The sequence below is a fragment of the Tachypleus tridentatus genome, chromosome 6 (assembly GCF_004210375.1).
Source record: "Tachypleus tridentatus isolate NWPU-2018 chromosome 6, ASM421037v1, whole genome shotgun sequence".
Classification (NCBI taxonomy): domain Eukaryota; kingdom Metazoa; phylum Arthropoda; class Merostomata; order Xiphosura; family Limulidae; genus Tachypleus; species Tachypleus tridentatus.
Genome location: NC_134830.1, coordinates 138,557,323 through 138,574,102, shown reverse-complemented (window position 1 = coordinate 138,574,102; position 16,780 = coordinate 138,557,323). Strand labels below are relative to the sequence as shown.

The 16,780-nt window shown below is 34.2% G+C and overlaps 2 long non-coding RNA genes across 2 annotated transcripts; both read right to left on the bottom strand.

Annotated features, from left to right (window-relative positions):
* Window positions 1-484: 484 nt before the first annotated feature.
* Window positions 485-3,339, bottom strand: LOC143251476 (uncharacterized). Its single transcript, XR_013028580.1, has 3 exons — window positions 3,224-3,339; window positions 1,682-1,792; window positions 485-835 (listed from the first exon to the last, which is right to left on the bottom strand). It is a non-coding gene; the product is annotated as an uncharacterized LOC143251476 (long non-coding RNA).
* Window positions 3,340-5,482: 2,143 nt separating this feature from the next.
* On the bottom strand, window positions 5,483-6,856 carry LOC143251475 (uncharacterized). Its single transcript, XR_013028579.1, has 5 exons — window positions 6,792-6,856; window positions 6,376-6,413; window positions 6,138-6,210; window positions 5,694-5,732; window positions 5,483-5,606 (listed from the first exon to the last, which is right to left on the bottom strand). It is a non-coding gene; the product is annotated as an uncharacterized LOC143251475 (long non-coding RNA).
* Between the last annotated feature and the right edge of the window lie 9,924 nt (window positions 6,857-16,780).

Below are 16,780 nucleotides of genomic sequence, written 5' to 3'. Positions count from 1 at the left end.
GTTCATTGGCCTTAAGATTTTGGCCAGCAGTGTATATGTCTTAAAACGTTTAGTAAATGTCAGAGACCTTGTTTTATTTTTACATTGATTGTAGGGATGTAATCTGCTTTGTACCACTCACGATGTTTGTGATTATGGTCTTAGCCTTTTCCCTATAAAGCATTAGTCAACACCAAGTCGAGATGTCTTCAAATGTATGAGAATAGTGTGGTGAACATTCCTGAACCAGGGCGACAGCACAACAAGTTTTCTTGATATCTCATCCATCAGTCACGCTCGACACTAGGTTTATTCATATTCTACAGTCACTTCCCAGTTTAGATCTTTCTTTCCACAGTTTCTATTGGGGAACACATGGGGTGGGGTTACACTGGTGGCCAACGCCCGTTTTGTACAGACCATGCAATTGATCTCACACATTCATGTCTTCAAGTTAGAACTCAGTCAACTCACCTGGGTGCACCAAACACCGCTAGTCCTCTTTCCTATGTTGTTGAAATTTAAGATTCATTATCCATTTCACCTTATCTTGTTCTAGGTAGAGGTTTTATTGAGCTACAAAATGCTCCAATACATTGTTTTTGTTTTCTTAACCTTTTGTTATTAAAAATGTTTAGACATAACAAATCAACTGTCTCTACTTTTCCTTGTTATTTCAAGTCATTTTTCCCTAGCAATACCAACTGAAAGACTTCGACCCTAGTGGCACACTTTCAAATTATTCATGCTTTGGTGTCACTCTGTGAAACTATGGCTTCCCCGACATTAAAAAATACCCCCTGCTGGGCAGCACCATTTGATCTTAGGTGGTAGATGACCACTACTTAGGTAGTTCCTATGATTGGATGTTTGGAGAAATAATTATTTATCACCGTTCATTTTACTTTAAAATAATCGTTATCCCAGTACCTTTACTTATATTATTTATCACCGTTCATTTTACTTTAATAAAATAATCGTTATCTCAATACCTTTACTTATATTATTTATCACCGTTCATTTTACTTTAAAATAATCGTTATCCCAATACCTTTACTTATATTATTATAAATAACGGTCTTTAAAATATTGCTCCATTTTCACTTATTCTATAACATATGACGACAATTAAAAGAAACTAAATGCTTGAGAAGGTCGTCGTAAACCTAAACAATTGAAACTTTGCGAAACTAAAGGATATAGGTCATCCATTTCCACCTCCAACATCTCTAGTTTTTGCTGCATGTTTCTAACGTACTGACTTTGATACACCATCAAGTTTCCATCGTTTTTATCCGGATTTATAAAGTAGAACAGGAAATATAAAAAAAAAATCGTTTAAGGCAGATATTTCCAAATTAAGAAAATTGCAGAAATAAAGGGTTACACGTAAACCCTATATATTGTTCTCGGATTAAGATACTTTCAAAATATATTGTCTAATTGACGTAGTTTCCAAATGTATTATCGTCGGCTTGGAGTAGTTTTACAATTTATTAATGTTATATAAACATAGTTTTAAAATGCTGTGTTATTATAACGATTTATTAATGGTTTGACCTAAATTAGTCTTACATTGTTTCATTACCTTTTCTCCGTAAGTTTCACTTATATTTACTGTTTCAACATACAGAATAAAGAAATTACATTTATTTTCGTTTATACATGCTGTTATCTTAAGCTATGGGTGGTAACTACTCACCTCGGATGTACGGCTACTTCACTTCTCCTTACTGGGTGTTTCTGGGTGGATATATTTTTACCGAAATGTAACAACGGTAACCTACTCTTCATCCTGCTACCAGCTGACACACTTTAAATAATTTTAAAAAATGTATTAACAACGCTTATAATCTACACGATGTTACCTAATTATCCTGCTACCAAAAGACACTTTCAAAGAATTAAAAAATGTATCAGTAACGTAATAATGGGCGTGTTGTTACCTATTCATCCTGCTATCAGCTATCAGTTTTAAATAATTAAAAAATGTATCAGTAACGTAATAATGGGCGTGTTGTTACCTATTCATCCTGCTATCAGCTGTCAGTTTTAAATAATTAAAAAATGTATCAGTAACGTTATAATGGACGTGTTGTTATCCATTATGAGATATATTAACAACGTCATAAAGAATGTGATATTATCCACGACGTTATGCTTTAAATAAATTACACCATTTTCTATGAATATAAAAATATTTGAATATTAGTATCAAAGTTTAAAGTATATTAAGAAATTTAACGTAAGAAAACTGTCACGAAATATTACATTAATTATACCCTATTAACTTCCTATCTTCATAGTACTTCGAATAATAACACAGCACATTAAACATTATTTAATCACATGATTTATAACGAAATTTTGCTATACGATGGGCTAATTGTGCTGTGCCCGTCATATATATAAAAACCAGGTTTAGAGTATCAGAAACTAAACACTCTTACCACTGTGCATAAAAACTTCCTGAACATGTTTTCTGTTTTATTCCCTGTTTTAAAACTTACAAAACAAATATATCATGTTACAATAAAAATTGTATCTCCTTGCGCCTCCTGTTTTGGGAAATGTAAAATTAAAAATTGTTTCAATTTCAATAAATACGATCAAGGTTGGTGTAACCATAATAGTGTACCCGAAAGAAGGTAGAAAATAATAGAAGTCAAGGAGTTTCGAAAAAGAGATTTGGCATAAAACTAGAAGTGGAAAGAGAAATATGTTGATAAAGCTCGTGTTCATGTTCACCCATTCTCCTTTCTGACAAACAGTTTTGTAAAATCAACTTGTAAACTTCGTAACCGCTCTTTTTCACACACCATTCAACATTTCTAAATTGACAGAACTGTACACACAAATAAAATTATAGTATAAAGTTGTCACATATCATAATAACAATAATAAAATATCCAGCTAATCTGACGACATATAGTTATAGTCTATAATATGGGCAATATGCCAAAATTCTGAAGTTATAACGAGGGAAGCGTAAACTTGCTAATCCAGTGGGAGGTAGCCCTTGAGAACTCTCATAACCTCTATCAAAATATAGCATTATCAAACCTTCTGCAGAAACGTTAGGCCTACTCTGGAGATGTATTTATAAACAAAAATTATTACAATATATTTGTAACAATTTAATTATTTTGATGAAATTACTATATATTATATTTAAATCATAACTACTTCATCTCAGTAAATAAATTCTTAATCATAATAATAAAACACCCAATAAAAACATTACATTCACCCAACCGGAGTTAACCCTCGTGGTATGGACAAGTACTTGCGCACAACTTTCTACGGATTGTGTTTTGCTTGGTTACTATGGTAGCATAATTAAATAAATCATGTTTTGGACGCTTTAATACTCCTAAATTCAATTTGCTCACCAATAAAGGTCTACTTAAATTGTAGTGCGAACCGAACTATTTTTTTAAACTTTTTTTTTTTAACTTTGTGCTAAGACATCAATACTATTTGCTGTTTAAACTGGTGTACTTCAAAATTATTGCACGAATGACTGAAACGTTGTACCTACTTTTAAAATATCCTTCCTTACCTTAAAACTGCCTCGTAATAACATATTTTAATACTAAAAGGAACGACTTTGTAACACCGTATGTTAATTTTCTTTAAAAAATGGGCACCAAATATTTCGCTTTGCAGCTTCTTCCGGAGTGTTCCATTAAAACAAACCGTGTCTGACAGTACAAACCTTCGAATGTTTCATAGATATTAAATTTGTATTTAATATCTACTAAACTTGGTGTATGTGTTGATTATTCATTAACATTTCTTTACCGTGGTTGGGTAAATTAACTTCGCATTTTAATTGTTTGAAATTACATTCGAGTTTTGTAGTTAAAGTATAATAACTGTTCAACTGTGTTACTTTATACGGTTTACATCGGCTTCCATCAAGCACTCGAACTCTTTACTGTTATGTAAATATTTCAATAATAAATAAAGGGCTTGGGAGAAAAAAAAAATCGAATATAACAATATTCTGCATTTGGACTTGCAACCAACTGTATCTGGTGGATTAGTTTGTTACAGTTCACTTGTTTTGTAACCTTGTCATAATAATTTACAAAATCCTGTTCCATATAAACTTGCATAAATTACAACTCTTCTGCAACATTAATATCTGTACGTCATCCCTAGGGGGAACTGATTTCACTCTCCTCGTAAATCCAAGATATTCAAAATAAACGAGATTATTTCGAAGGTGGGTTGACGTAAGTACACCTAAATATTTAGTTAGGTAATTAAACCAAACGGTAGAATGAATGAAAAAAAAAAACGAACCATAAGCACATAAAAACAGTTCGCCCTCAAAAGAGGCAAACTTAATTGCAGTTATTCTGTTTTCTGTTAAATATCCCAGATTCCTCTATTAGCAGTTTTCTACAATTGTAGTGTTAACACTCACTTAATTTTACATAGTTTTGAATACATAACGTAACTGCGGCAGAGATGAATTTGTTTATTTAAATTGAAGTTTAGCATTATTTCAGTTCATGGGTAGAGTCACTGAGCTCACCTTAACTTTTGAGATAAGGCAAATACCACACATTTAAGTGAACTTAGAGGGACGGTGGATACCCTTTAGTGGTGAGACAAAGTTCACTAAGTTGTCACTTTCTTGCCAGTACAAGAGGTTTTATGTTAATAGATTGTAAGAAGATTTTACTCCCTGATATGCGTGGAAGCCAGAAATGTACATAAAACCTCTTACTAGCGAGTTCTAGTTAGCTTCTGATGAAAATCAGTCAGACGGACAATAAGTCACAGCAATTACAAGGAATAATTAAAGATTTATAGAACTGTATTATTTGAATATTTTAAATGTAGAGGCATCTTGTATGGTTTTATAAAAAGGATTATAGCAAAGGTAATGATTACTGTAGCTAGAGCTGCTGGAAGGAGGGGGGGAGGAAATCAGTTAAACAGTCGATGGTAGGTGGTAAAAAAAATTATAGGTTTTCTTTTAATAACAGATTTGATTAAAATAAGAGATTAATAAAACTCCTCTTTGACGTGTATAAATCAAGATGTTCAGAAGATACAGAAATTTTCCATTTTAGTCAACTTATGGAACAGGTTTTCGTAATACACTTATAGGAAATATGTTTAGCTAGTGAAGCACAATATAATTACACGAAGAGTATGGTTAAAACTTTTGTATCATTCCTGTCATACTTAACGTATACTGCCATCGAGTTTATCAAAATTGTGAAGTTTTGTTATCCATTTTAGTTAACATTAAGGTCGACACATATTCCCTTCCTTAATGTACTAAAACTAGGTATTTGAATTTTAGTACAAAGATTAGATTCAGTACTTTCATAATCGTGAGAAGCGACTACCCACGTTGTACTGTTGCATATTCAAGTATTTAGAGTTACGCGACCCCAGGCAAGAATAAGCCACTGGAAATCAGTAGGTACCTTCGTGTATGAAAAGTTAAACGTACGTAAAAACAGGTGGAAGCCAAGTATATTTAGGAGTAAAGTTTTTATTAAATTACATAAAACACAATTGAATTTAAAAAAATATCAAAACGAATGAAGATAACTGGTTAAGTTGCCAGGAAAAAAAGAGTTTGAAGAAAGTTGTTGCACCTGAAACGAAAAAAACAAAATTATTCAACATGTTAGCAATAAGCAGCTAGAAAAAAGTTAAACAAAACATGGAGAAAAACAACTTACTTCCGATCGCAGGTCTTCATTTTACTTTCTTGCCCTTTCCTGAAATAGAATGAAAAACAGTTACACTTTATTGTAAACCCGCGCGAGCTGACGTCGTTGTTCTAAAAAGGTAGCATTACGCTATCTATTGTATCTACTGAGGAGAATACAATCCCTGTAGGGCTCTAAATTTAAATTTATCGGGGGGAGGAAGAATTGAAGGACAAAATGATTTGAAGCTAGGGAAGTCATTTCACAAACAGCCTAGTGACAAACAAAAAAAGTTACTGTACTCAAGGAAGATTAGCTGGTAGGTAAGGACTTAAGTTCTTGTGAAAAGGTGTGTGTGCGCGTTAATAGGGCGTAAAGAGACAAATACACAGTGGACTCCATTTTTATTTTGAGGCGAGTAGTATTGGCGATCCCGTTAAAGTGCACCTGTTAAGAAAAACAAAAGAAACACACCTTTTTCTCCCTTTTTCGGTGCAGTCGCGTTATTTTCAGTTTCGTTCTTCTTAGGGTTAGGTTTCTTAATCTCCTATAAAACATGAAGAAATTAGAATATTAGTTTCTTTTAGGAGTTAGTCTTAAACACTAACAGAAAGTTAAAACAAGTTAAGATATAGGCATTTTACTGTAGCAAGTAAGCTAGTGGGGGTACACAAGATTGTTTAAATTTTATTGACGAGACAAAGTTCCTTACAGTCTGCTTGGCTGGTTGTTTAACAGCAGTCTTCTTACCTACAAGAAGAGCAATTTAAAAATGAGAAACTTGTACAAGAACTGAAGTTGAAGAAGAGTTTTGAATATTACAACACTAGTCTATTTAGAAATTTAAGAAAACAAGTTTGATGAGAGAATCTCAGATCGATTGCACTATTCCCAAAGAGGTTGTCCCTTTACAATAACGAAAAGATGACGAGAAGAGGTTCTTTAATCTTTCAAACCCAATACAAAACTTAATTAAGTGGCAAAAAACAAACATAGTTAAGTACACTGGTAACATTTTAGTTTCATACTTTCTATTAATTTAACTACACAACTTACGCACGCTATATGCCTCTAAACGAACACTAACACATGTACTAAAAGTCATGAATAATATTTATCTCATCTTACCAGACATTCTGAAACGTATTTCTTTCTAAACTTTCTTCTCAAACAACCTCCTACTAACCAACTAGTGCCCTCACTGACTACAATTTATACTAAACCTTCCAAGAGATTCTTGTTATAACCCTACTTTTCAAGTACTTGGGAGGGGTGAATGTATATAAGTCGGTTATGCGCTTAACTAGTAAATTAATTAATATATTAAATAAGAATATTGTGAATATAAATTTCGTTTTTGATGTATCTATTATAGAATATAAAACTTTTATATAATCTGTACGAAAGATTATTTCGTGTGTCTTAATTTTATAAATAATTAATTTGATGAGTTTGTTGTTCTTTGACAAATTAATCTGTCGACAACGTGTCTTTACACTTAAATTAAGTAACTAATGGGTTTATTACAACACATGAAGAGATTTGATCACAATATCTCCAACGTTCGACTAACGTGCTATATGACTAATTAAATCTAAATTGCCTTCATTTGATAATGCGTAATGATATAATGTATTAGGTGTCCTAAGATGCAATATAAAAATAGATGTTGCCCGGCATGGCCAAGCGTGTTAAGGCGTGCGACTCGTAATCTGAGGGTCGCGGGTTCGCATCCCTGTAGCGCCAAACATGCTTGCCCTTTCAGCCGTGGAGGCGTTATAATGTACAGTGAATCTCACTATTAGTTGGTAAAAGAGTAGCCCAAGAGTTGGCGGTGATTGGTGATGACTAGCTGCCTTCCCTCTAGTCTTACACTGCTAAATTAGGGACGGCTAGCACAGATAGCCCTCGAGTAACTTTGTGCGAAATTCAAAAAACAAACAAAAACAAACAACGAACAAAACAATGTATTGATCCTGTTTTATGATTTACCAGTAAGTTAAAATAGACTTAATACGTATAACGGTACTTTAGACAAACAAATTTACTGGTAAGTCATAAAACATGATCGATACATTGTTGTATTCAATAAATACAATCTTAAAAACTAGTTTATTGTCTCTTGGTCTTTTAAGAATTAACTTGTTTATATTAGTTTAAATCTGGTTTATAGATAGAGGTAGGTTATAATGTACATCAAACTATGGCCAGGTGAGTTAAGGTGTTCGATTCGTAATCTGAGGGTTGCGGGTTCGAATCCCCGTCGTACCAAACATGCACGCCCTTTAAGCTGTTGGGGCGTTATAATGTGACGGTCAATCCAACTATTCGTTGGTAAGAGTAGCCCAAGAGTTGGCGGTGGGTGGTGATGACTAGTTACCTTCCCTCTGGTCTTACACTGCTAAATTAGGGATGGCTGACACAGATATCCCTCGGGTAGCTTTGCGCGAAATTCCAAAAAAAAAAATAAATGGATCAAACGATATACGATTTTTTTATTAACATTACGTAGATTGTTAGTTTTAATAAAATATTAAGTTTTGTTTCTAAGTTCTGTAAAATCAAAGATAAACTTTATTACTTTGGTGAATTTTTTTTTAATTTTCGCACAAAGCTACTCGAGGGCTATCTGTGCTAGCCGTCCCTAATTTAGCAGTGTAAGGCTAGAGGGAAGGCAGCTAGTCATCACCACCAACCGCCAACTCTTGGGCTACTCCTTTACCAACGAATAAGTGGGATTGACCGTCACTTATAACGCCCCCACGGCTGGGAGGGCGAGCATGTTTGGCGCGACGCGGATGCGAACCCGCGACCCTCAGATTACGAGTCGTACGCACGCACGCCTTAACGCGCTTGGCCATGCCGGGCCACTTTAGTGAGAAGACAAACTTGTAAGGAAAACTAATTTATTCTTAAATACTAGGCTTAACACCGTTACTGTTAAGCCTAATAGGCTAGTTGTGCTGGTATTTGGTATTGAATATTTATTTCCAGGCTACAACTTGTAAATGAAATACAATGGTTAAGACCAGTGTAGGAGTTAAGCGTTCCCAGTTTGTTATGTGTAATAGGTTCAATGTGTAGGTTTCATGTTGGAACTTGGGACTCGCATGTACCTTTAATGAAACTGGTAATGAAAATATGGAATGTTTATTTAGAGTTTGTAGGTTGGAGGAGCAGATAGACGCAATAGATAAATACAAGTGTGGACTGTGGGAAATGGCAGCAGGATTTCAAGAGTAGTTCAAGATTTTACATACAAGGATAATATCAGCTAACAATGACGTTCAGGAAGTTATAAATAGTATTATTAGAGTAAATAGTATTGAATTTAGTTATAATTAGCCTATTTTATGGAGTAACAAGTTTCAGTCCTTTTGCAGATGAGGAATTATTGGAGGGAGAGAAAACAAAGAGGTCAGTGAAAGATGTGGATGATAAAGGTGTTATTACTCCTTGACAAGACATGGATAGAACAGTCTGTGGGATAAATATGGAAACAAGAATCAGATCATGCTACTTAGGGGCACAGGTGGAGAATGTTATTGACAGAACAGAGGATATAACAAAGGGGGCTAGCAGAGATACAGTTTTTGTGGTTCATATAGGGGCTAATGATGTAGGGAAAGGTAGGTCAGAGGAGCTAATTAATAACTACTTGATAAAGGCATTTAAAGTAAAAAGACATAAATTAATTTTATCTGAAACACTGCACAAAAGCACAGATAGCTCTCGAGTAGCTTTGTGCGAAATTCAAAAACAAAGAAAACAAACAGTGTGTAACTTTGCGCTTAATAGCTACTAACAATGACAAAGTTAAAGGTGAAAATATAAAAAAATTGATTACTTTTGATAATTTGTATGAGAATGTAAGATACTTCTTTTAGCAAATATGTTAACAGCTAAAATTAATAATAATAGAAGTTTTTTATATAAATGATAGAAAATTTAAATATTTGTAAAATAATTGTTAAATTTGAATTCAAATATCTTTCTATTAAAAGTTTAATTTTAAATTTGATTAAATTTTGTTTAATATCATTTTTTAAATAAAAGAGTGGAGGTTGGAAGTTTTAACTTTTAGAATTTTTCGGATGCTTTTGTTTCTACTTTAAGGTTGTATCTGAATATTAAGCATAACTGCCTTCTCACAGTTGGCTGCAGCCCTATGAAAGGCAGTAGGAGTTGAGATATTACGTTTGTAAGCACTCAAATTCTAACCCTTAAATGATTTTACATACTTGCTGACTAGTCTGACATCAGAGTCTGGATTTTGTCTGATAAAATAATGTTATGACCACTTATATTATTTGTTGTGTTTCATGGTTGAGGAATAAGATTGATAATACAAAATAACTGTTTAATTTTAATTCTGTTATAATGTTTGTTATACGTATATTTTGTGGAGGTTGGTTAAAAATACAAGCACATCATTCAAAGGCATTATACGTAAAAAGGTTATTGTTCCAGGGGAAGCACACTTCCTCCAGAGGTACACATGTTTTAATTAGTGAAGTTTAGAAATAGTGTTTCAAAATTATGTTGCATGTGAGTCACTATTCTCACAAACTACCATTGCCTTTGTTTCTCTTCCTTTTCACAATACGAGATTAGTGATTTCAGTACAATATGTGTCAGTGTGTAGAATTCTGTTCAAAACAGATGATGCTTACTGTAGCTACATCCAGGAATAGGCTTAACTAACAATGACTATAATAATAATGGACACCTTATGTGCCAGTTTATGATGCACCATGTACCTTGTGACCCAGTAAACCTTGTTATTGTTAATCTAGTAAGATAAATTTTAGGACATATATTTCTAGGTATAATTGGTTTTTAAATGACCTTCCTTGTTTCTATTATTGGCTTGAAAGGTACTTATAATACCATAGTAGACAGTTTTATCATTTAATACTCAAAAATTAAAAATTATGAAACCCTAACTGAAGTTGGTTCAATAGTATATTTCAATAATACAATATTTATTACTCTTTTGAAGGCGTCGAACATTACAAATTACTTCAGGAATACATGACTTGGGAGGTGTGAACATGGAACTGAGTTTCTGTTTGTTACTTGCCTGGTTTGTGGTTTATTTGGTCATCTTGAAAGGACTACAGAGTAGTGGCAAGGTGAGATTTAAACTAAAATAAAACACCATTACAGTAATCATAAGGAAACATCACCTAATGACATAAAACACCATTACAGTAATCATAAAAAAACATCACCTTTTATTTAATCCAATAATCTTTAATGTTTCTAGCATTAATTATTTCATATTTTTGAACTGTTTAACTTTATTATTTGTTCATTGTTTGCAGATTATTAAGGTGTCAGCAGTCACTCCATACGTCATTCTAATCATTCTTTTCATTCGTGGAGTGAGGTTAAAGGGCGCTGGAGACGGACTACTTTTTTACATTACTCCACAATTTGACAAACTTTTGGATCCCAAGGTTCGTTTATGATATTGTTATTATATTCATATATAAATATTATTGTTATTATATTCAGATTTAAATGTTATTGTTATTATATTCAGATTTAAATGTTATTGTTATTATATTCAGATTTAAATGTTATTATTATTACATTCATATACGATATAAACACTAGTAAATATTAATGTTAGATGTTAAAGGTTGTTGGACAGAACCCATCGCATATTCTTTTACCAACGAATAGTGGGATTAACCGTGCATTTTAATGCCCCTAACGCTGAAGACAAACACTAACAACCAGGCTGGGCAACAAATGAAACTTCCCATCTAATGAAGCTATAATTTACGTCTTTAGTGAAAACAGTGTCATTGTTAATCAGTAACTGTCAAGCGACTTTTTTTTTTTTTCGGTAATTTGCTATCAAGCTTTAATACTAGTTAATAATTCTTTAATCAAAACGTAACAAAACTAAATTAGTGTTAAATTTAAATTTTCTCAGAAGAGAACTCTGTGTAATCAGTATTAATTTATTATATTAATGTTATTAGGTCTGGGTGACAGCAGGAACACAAGTGTTTTTTACCTTTGGTATTGGTTTCGGTTCCGTCGTAACTCTTGGAAGTTACAACAAGTTTAGCCACAACTTCTTCCGGTAACAAAACAAACAACAACAAACTCTTAAGAAATGTTTTCTTATGTTTTAATTTAATTATTTAACAATGATTTGCACAAAAATGTTCAATGTAATAATTCTCTGTACTCTGTATTCTTTCAGTGTTTCTGTTTCCATGGGTATTATTGTACACTTTGCACACATTCATTATTGTTTCTATATCTTTATTTCTAGAGACGGATATATTCTATGTATTGTAAACCCTGCTACCAGTATATTTGCTGGTAGTGTGATATTTTCCGTCCTCGGACACATGACATACTTGAAAGGCGACGGGACTGAAGTTTCTGACGTTGTGAAGTCCGGTAAGATAATTCAGTCTTCTAGTGCTTCAGTTGTTTATATAAACACTAAAATCTCTGTTTCTGTACTAAATCAACGTGTAACAGAATATTTCAGAACAAACTTTATTACTATTTTCTTGAATCTTGGTTCTAAAACATTTAAAATGAAACGTCTATTGGTAAGTTACAGTGTATCAACATCTTAATATACACTAAGTATTATCAGACAGTGACCTGTTGTGTTATTTTCAGAGTACAAACACGGTCTTTGTTTAGACACAATCTAACATGGTGTATTTTCTTCAGGTCCAGGGTTGGCATTTCTCACCTACCCTGAAGTTGTTTTACAGTTGCCACCTCCACCTTTATGGGGAACTCTATTCTTCTTCATGCTGCTAATCCTCGGCATAAACAGTCAGGTGAGCAGATAATATGTTGATATGTGTTAATTTACGTCAACATTGTGAAATATTCAGAGACTAAACACTGTCTTTTCGTTTTTGTTTCAAATTTATACGTTTCTGTTATCGTTTGCTTGGTAGGAGTTTTAACGTCTTGTGCGTGGCTCAACGTATGGAATCTCCTTGGAAGTGAAATAAACAATTTCAGCAGTATAAAAACGTGAGTAACGTTAACGTGGAGGTGGTATTTAGTAAGTCCGTTACATTTTACCCAATTACACATTTTAACGAAAAACAAGAGATATACGAGAGAACCGATAGGTATGGGGAAAACAATTAGCAAGTTGCGACTGTTTTTTGGGATTTAGAAATTCTGCCAATCCCTCAATGAACGTAAGGCTAGTACGTGAAATGTGTAAAACTTGTAGTTGATGAAATGAAAGGATATCATTGTCATTAATTGCACTGACAACCTGAGTAGCAACAGGAGCTAACGGTAGAAGCTACGAACTGTGAAAAAGTCCTTTGTCCTGCGGGCATTGTGGATTGCAGCGTTGTTCTGCTGAAAGATCCAGTTATTTCCACACAAGCGGGGCCTTCAGTCAATAAGGATGCTCTCGCCAACATGCCAATATAGCCAGCTGCTGTTTGACGCCCCTTTATAACCTGAAGCTCCATTGTTCTATGGAAGAAGAAAGCGTCCCAGATCATGATAGAACTTCCTCCACTGTGTCGTGTAGAAAATGTCTCCGGTGGGATATCCTTATCGTGCCAGTACCGTTGGAAGCCATCTGGACCGTCCAGATTAACTTTTTCTCATCGGAAAACAAAACTTTCTTCCACTTTTTTACGTCCCTTGTTTGGTGCTTCTCAGCAAAGTTTAACTGAGCTGTTTCGTGGTGTAGAAGGAGGCGTGGCCTTTGAAGACGTTTACGATTTTTAAAGCCTTTCTCTCATAGATTTCGTCTTATTGTTCTTGAGCTGCATTCTGTGTCCGTAAGGGTCTTAACCTGGTTCGACGATCGGCTGTTGTCTTGCCGGACAACCCGTCGAATCCTCCTGCTCAACGCCAGCGAAATGTTCTTGGGCTGACCACTTGAAATTCTCGTTCCGTATTCCTTAGGATCTTTTAAGAAATTTGCAACAGCAGTTTTACTACGCCCAGTCTCACCAGTGATGGCATGTTGAGAGATACCTTAATTTTGCAGCTCGACAATTCTGCGACGTTCAAACTCTGTCAACTTTTTAGCCTTTGCCATGTTTTTACCCAATGTAACACAGGAGATGTGAGTGGAAGATGTTGACAATGCTAATGCTTGAACACAAATCACTAAATTTCGTTACGTGTTTATCGATTAACGCTTCGTTTCAGTATGGTCTTAAACTTTTGACCAACTAGTATTTAGACTAATTTCATAGTGTTCACATTTTCCCTATTAAATGCTAAAAAGGTTTTTTTTTCCCTTTTCTTATTTTCATTTTTCGAAGCTCTACTCAAATAAGTGGTTGAGTCTAACAACGCAAAATGCATATTTTCTCTTTTTGTTCATTGGCCTTACGATTTTGGCCAGCAGTGTACGTATACAATTTATATAGATCTGTCTAACTATGTTATTAAGTTAATTTGATCTGTATGTTATGACAACATGTGTACTGATATTGGTCAGTTTTTGTTTTTCAGTTCTGCACCGTGGAATCCTTTATAACAGGAATCGTGGATGAGTGGCCGTCTCTTTTGAGACCGCGAAGAAAAGTTTTTACCGTAGTAATTGTCATCATCTTATACATGTTAGGCCTACCAATGGTCACTAAGGTATGTTTCATAATATTAAAAAAAATCAATAAACGAGTAAAAGGAAGATATTATTATGGTAGATGTTTCATTTGTCCGTCAAAAAAAAATTGTTCCTCAAACCGTCATCTTATCTAAGATGTCTTCAGTAATGATGTCATAATTAATGGCGTCAATGATGATAACAGTAAGGTACTGCTGCAGATTGAGATGTTAGTTCCTGTAGAAAGATATCTATAACTATCTCAGTTTGTTATGTAATGATGGATCTGTAGGTCATGATGTCTAATGATGATGTATAGCACATGATGTCAAATGTTTAGTGTTTAGTATGTAATGTCTCATGATGACGTGTAGTGCATGAAGACTTATGTTGGGTGTGTAGTCCGTAATGTCTCATGACGATGTGTAGTGCATGAAGACTTATGTTGGGTGTGTAGTCCGTGATGTCTCATGATGATGTGTAGTGCATGAAGACTTATGTTGGGTGTGTAGTCCGTAATGTCTCATGATGATGTGTAGTGCATGAAGACTTATGTTGGGTGTGTAGTCCGTGATGTCTCATGATGATGTTTATTGCATGAAGACTTATGTTGGGTGTGTAGTCCGTAATGTCTCATGATGATGTTTATTGCATGAAGACTTATGTTGGGTGTGTAGTCCGTAATGTCTCATGATGATGTGTAGTGCATGAAGACTTATGCTGGGTGTGTAGTCCGTGATGTCTCATGATGATGTGTAGTGCATGAAGACTTATGTTGGGTGTGTAGTCCGTAATGTCTCATGATGATGTGTAGTGCATGAAGACTTATGTTGGGTGTGTAGTCCGTGATGTCTCATGATGATGTGTAGTGCATGAAGACTTATGTTGGGTGTGTAGTCCGTGATGTCTCATGATGATGTTTAGTGCATGAAGACTTATGTTGGGTGTGTAGTGCATGATGTCTAATATATGCAAGTCACCCCTAAAATATGTTGTTGTATTATTCTCAAGTTAACCCTAGAACGTGCTGATGTGCTATATCCAAATTACCCCAAAAAGATGATGATATATTATTGTGAAATTAACTGTAGAACGTGCTGTTGTGCTATATGCAAGTTGCCCCTCAAAGGTGGTGTTGCATTATTCTGAAGTTAACTCCAGAATGTGCTGTTGTACTATGTGCAAGCTCTCCTAAAGATGATGATATATTATTCTCAAGTTAACCGTAGAAGATTGTGTCTTATTCAAGTTTTTCTTTATAGATCATAGTAAATTATTCATAACATTTAATCCTTGTATTATTGTACTCAAAAGCCAATAGTTTTGACAACTTAATTTTTTCTTCGCTTTTTTTTAACTTTATCACAAAAAAAGGATCAGATTCGCTAGGGCCTGTTCATCCTTTAAATTATCTTCTTACTTTTTGTTTTGTTTTTTTAAATTTGCGAAGGTTACATGAGGACTGTCTGCGCTAGCATCACTAATATAGCAGTATAAGATTAGAGAGAAGGCAGCTAGGTGTCACCACTCGCCGCCAACTCTTAGGATACTCTTTTACCAACGAATGGTGGGATTAACCATCACTTTATAATGCATTCATGGCTTAAGGGCGAGCATGTTTCGTTTGACGGGGATTCGGATCCGCGACCCTCAGTTTACGAGTCGAGCGCTCTAACCACCAGGGGCCTTTCTTTGTTTTTAATCTTTTGTGGGATTTTCAGTTGTTTTCATTATAAACTTGAACTATTAATCAACAAATATACTTTTAATTTGTAGATTTGATTTAATTCAGGTTTTATGGGTTTTTTTCACGTGAAGGTAACAACCAGTAAAACAATAAATTTGTTAAAATATTAATAACAATAAATTATTTCAGGTGTAAAAAGGTTGTCTAGCAACATTAAAGAGATGACAGGATATCGGCCTAACTGGTACTTCCTCGCTACCTGGGTTTTTGTCTCTCCAGCCGTTTGTTTGGTAAGTTTGATACCCTATATTACCAATAACAGTATAACATTGGAATTAGTGGATTATATCAGCACGCGATTATTGGTATTTTAATGGTGAGTTCGGGTTTGGTCCCAAGAAAGGTCCTCACCTAAATGCCACAGACTCCTTTCCAAGAAGAAGAGGACGAAATTCGACCGAAAATCCAAGTGGAGTAATGGAAATTTAAGGATAGATTTCCATGATTGCTGAATCAACTCTGATATCGGAGTTTGTTTGTGGCACTTTTCAGGGTTCAAAAGGCACCATTCTTTGAAACCTCACACAACAAGCTAGCAGGATCAAAGGTGACTTGTATGTTTCAGCTACATATGACCAAAGGAATGAGCACCTCATGGGAAATGTGTTCGGATTGTGTAATTTAGTAATGTTGCATCAAAATGATTCAAAGTACAGAACTCAAACCATTCATATATGTTTCTGATATAAACATTAATGTTTTATGTGTTAAAGATGACACCGTTCATTGAAAATTAAATTTAGTTTTAACAACCGCAATTTTAGTATTACATTTAAAACATTTATCAAT